The sequence below is a fragment of the Hippopotamus amphibius genome, chromosome 1 (genome assembly GCF_030028045.1).
Source record: "Hippopotamus amphibius kiboko isolate mHipAmp2 chromosome 1, mHipAmp2.hap2, whole genome shotgun sequence".
NCBI classification, from domain to species: Eukaryota; Metazoa; Chordata; class Mammalia; order Artiodactyla; family Hippopotamidae; genus Hippopotamus; species Hippopotamus amphibius.
The window spans coordinates 12,736,738-12,741,290 of record NC_080186.1 but is presented as its reverse complement, the minus strand read 5'-3'; positions in this window follow the sequence as shown (position 1 = coordinate 12,741,290).

Below are 4,553 nucleotides of genomic sequence, written 5' to 3'. Positions count from 1 at the left end.
ATGTGGAATCTCTAAAAAATGATGTAAACATTTACAAAACAGAAATAGACTGGGAATTCCTGGCTGTCCAGTGATTAGGGCTCCATGCTTCCACTGCGGGGGGCCCGGAGTTCAATCCCTGGTTGGGAAACTAAGATCCCACATGCCACACAGCACAGCCAAAAAACAAAACAAACAAACAAACAAAAAACAGAAACAGAAATAGACTCACAGACATAGAGACATAGACATTATCTGCACTCCGGTTATATTAAACCTTCTATAAATTCTACAGCCAGAGTGCAGATAATTTTTGACTCACCCTCGTGTAGGGGGGAGGGGTGTGTGTGTGTGAAACTGAATCACTTTGCTGTACACCTGAAACTAACACGACATTGTAAATTAACTATACTTCAATTTTTTTTAATGGTTTAGAAAAGAAAGTGCTGATATCTGAATGACAAAAACGCTCGAGAGGAAGGACCAGTGAGGTAGTACGAGGTCTCCAAGTAGGAATGAGCTCAAATGTTCAAGAAGCCAAAAGAAGGTCAGAGAGTAGTGGACAAGGAGGGACGTGTACAATACGGGAGGGACCAAACGTTCAGGGCTCAGAAAGCAGGGGAGAGAGTTCAGATATGAGTGAGGTGGGAAACCATCAGAAGAAGGAGAAGGACATGATCTGGTTGCATTTTTTTTTTTAATCAGTTTGGCTGCTGTGTGGAGATGGACAAAAGTGGGGCCAGCGGGGAAGCAGGGAGTGCAGCTAGGAGGCATCCACATCAGTCCAGGGAGAAGTGATGAGGACGTGGAAAGAGGTGAATGCCTGGCCTGGGGGGTGAGGGTGGTAAGGATTCGGGATGTATTGGGGACTCATTGACAGGATTTGCTGATAATGGACTGGATTTGCGGACGAGAGAAAAAGAGGAGCCAAGGAGACTATATATTTTGCCTGGAGTAGATATGGTGGTACTTTTTCTTGGATGGAAAAAATGGCAGAAGGTGGGGTAGGGGTCAGGAGCTGGTTTGGATAGAAGTTTGGATCTTAGTTCCCCTACCAGGGATTGAATCCATGCCCGCTGCAGTGGAAGTGCAGAGTCTTAATCACTGGACCACCCGAGAAGTCCCCAGAAGGTTTTGTTTTTGTTTTTGTTCTTACTATTTGTTTTACGAGAAGTTAAAGAAAATTTTAAAATATCTATTGTCATCTAATAACAACAAATAACCCATTACATGTTAAGAAGTTTTAAAATAATAGTATTAGCTAACAGTTGCTGAGCTTTTCCTCTGTGCCCGGCACAGTTTACATCAGGGTTTTGAGGCCAGATAATTCTTTGTCGTGGGTCTGTCTTGAACATTGTAGGATGTTTAGCAACAACCCTGGCCTCTGTCCACTAGATGCTATTAGCGCACATACACACACACAAACACACACACACACACACACACTCAGTTGGACAACCAGAGATGTCTTCAGACATTGCCTAATGACCACCTGGGATAAAACCATTCCTGGTTGGGAACGCTGCTCTACATAGATTCTCTCATATAATCCTCGCAAGCACCCTATGAGTTCGGTTATCATCCCCAATTTACAGATGAGGAAAACTAAGGCCCAAAATAATTAAGTTCTTTTTTGGCCAGGGTAGGCTGGAGTGCGCATTGACCATCCATGGAGAGATCCTGAGCAGGCAGGTGCATGGGTGCAGCTGAGCTTCAGAGGGGCAGTTACGGTGAAGAGAGAGCCTGCAGTTGGTAGTCACTGGTGTCTAGATGGGATTGACAACATGGACTGGGGGAGGTCACCTGAGAAGGTAACGTCCCCTCTCTTCTTCTTCCTCCTCTTCTTCTCCTCCTCCCCCTTCCCCTCCTCCTCCCCCTTCCCCTCCTCCTCCCCCTTCCCCTCCTCCTCCCCCTCCCCCCTCCTCCTCTTCCTCCTTATCCTTCTTTTTTTGGGCCACACCACGCAGCTTGCAGGATCAGTTCCCTGACCAAGGATTGAACCTGTGCCCACAGCAGTGAAAGCCTGGAATCCTAACCACTAGGCAACCAGGGAACTCCCCCCTCTCTTCTTTTGAAACACTTCATTCCTCCTCTCATCTCTGCTATCTCCTGTGTCACCAGTTTCTCTTTCTTTTCTGAATCATCCCCATAAGCAAACACAGGAAGTGTCACCCTCATTTGATGTCACCTCCCCCTCCAGGTCCCACCCCATTTCTCTGCTCCCCTTTATAGCAACATTCCTGAAATAGTTGGTACATCTGTCTTTTCAAAACATTTTCTCCTATTCTCCCCTCTACCCACTGTAATTAGGCTTCCATCCAACATGCCACTAACACTGGTTCCCCTGCCACCAAACCCACTGGTCACTCCTCCGTCCTCATCTTACTGGCCCTCTTAGCAGCCTGGAACACAGTTGGCCTCCCTCCCTCTTGAAGCACCTTCTTTCTTTGGCATCCACAATACCGTACTGTCTCCTCTTCCTCAACTCCCCCGCTCCACCTCCAAATGTTAAAAGGGCCCAGCATCTGGTCCCAGGCCCCCTTTGCCTCCTATTTACACAAAAGTACAAATATAAATGGTCAGTACACAGAGAAAAATGTGCTTGACCCCAATTACAACAAAAGAAATGCCCAATAAAACAAATGAGATATATTTTTAACTTATCACAATGTCAAAGATTCAAAAGATGAATAATACTTAGTGTAGATATGGGGGAACAGGCACTTTCATTCACTGCTGGTGAGAAAGATAAGTGGTGTCTTTTTCGCAAGGCAGTTTCTCAGTAGCTATCCGTAGATACATAAAATAGAATAGAATGATCAATCCTCTGCTTTGTTATAAAATTACTTTATTGACATAATTTCAGATTTACAGAAAAGTTGTAAGAATAAAACAAAGACGGAATTCCCTGGCTGTCCAGTGGTTAGGACTCTGTGCTTTCACTGCCAAGGCCTGGGTTCAATCCCTGGTTGAGGAACTAAGATAGCTCTAGCCACGAGGTGCGGCCAAAAAATAAAAATAATAAAAACAATAAAAATAAAACAAAGAATTTGCAGGTGCCCTGCATCTAGAACACCCAGAGTCCCCAGAAAGTAACATCTTACTACATTGGTGTTCTCTCTCTCTCCCACTGTATTTATTTATAGTTTATATATATTTATATAATATGCATTTATTTATAGTTTATATATTATATATTTGTTTATTTTCCCAAACCACTTAGTAGTAAGTTGCAAGCATGATGTCCTTTTTCTGTAAATACTTAAGTATGTATTTCCTAAAAGTATGGAATTCTCTTCCATAATCACAATACAGTTATCAAAATCAGGAAATTAACACCGATACACCACTATGCTCTAACCCACGGATCTCATCGGGCTTTCACGACACTGACATTTTTGAAGAGTCCGGGCAATTTTTTTCATAGACTGTCCCGTAGTTTGGGTTTGTCTGATGCTCCCAGGGCTTGGCAAACTACAGCTCACGGGCCAAATCTAGCCCACTGATAATTTTTGTACAACCCATGTGCTAAGAATGGTTTTAACATTTTTAACTGATTGGTGGTGGTGGGGGGGGGGGTCAAAAGAAGAATATTCCATGACACGTGAAAATTAAATGAAATTCAGTTCCCATGTCCATAAATAAAGTTTCACTGGAACACAACCACGCCCGTTCGTTACATTCTGTCCATGGAGCTTTCACCCTGCAACGCAGAGCTAGGCAGTTACGACACAGACTCATCCTCTCGTCACTTTGCCTGGCTGCTCAGAGCTCGGCAAATCAGTGGCCCAGCTGACAGCATGCACATCACCATAGCGCAGCCTGTTATGTTTTTATTACCAGTGCACATCCATCATGTCAAAATAAGAAAAGCGGACGCTGAATGTCACACTTTTTTATTGTGGTAAAATACACAAAACAAACTTTACCATCATAACCACTGTTAAGTGTACAGTTCAGTGGCATTAAGTATGTTCACACTGCTGTGCAGCCATCACCCCCACCCATCTCCAGAACTCTTCGTCTTGCAGAACTGAAACTCTGTACCCGCTAAACAATAATTCCCCGTCCTCCCTCCCCCAGTCCCTGGCAACCACCATTCTACTTTCTGTCTCCATGAATCTAAGTATTTTTTGTGACTGGCTTCTTTTACTTCGTTTAATGTTCTCATGATCCATCCATGTTATAGCATGTGTCAGAATCCCCTTCCTTTTAAGGCTGAATAATATTCCTTTGTATGTATGTATCACATTTTTTATCCATTCATTCACTGATGGCAAATGGTGCACTTTCAAGGTACATGGAGTGTGTATTTTTTTTTTATCTAATTAGATAGCAAAGCATTATACTTATTATGCAATGACAGTATATCTGTGCTAAAAGAATACAGTATGTGCCTTGGTCCACAACACCTAAAATATTTACTATCTGGCCGTCTATGCACAGGTTGGCTGACCCCTGTTTTGTTTTATCTTGGCTTCACAGCAGCCTTGCAGCTGGCCTGCAAGTCTGACTCCCTTGCATGCCAATGTTGGCCTGGTTCCCATTTCAAATCCAAGCTCAGATGCTCCACC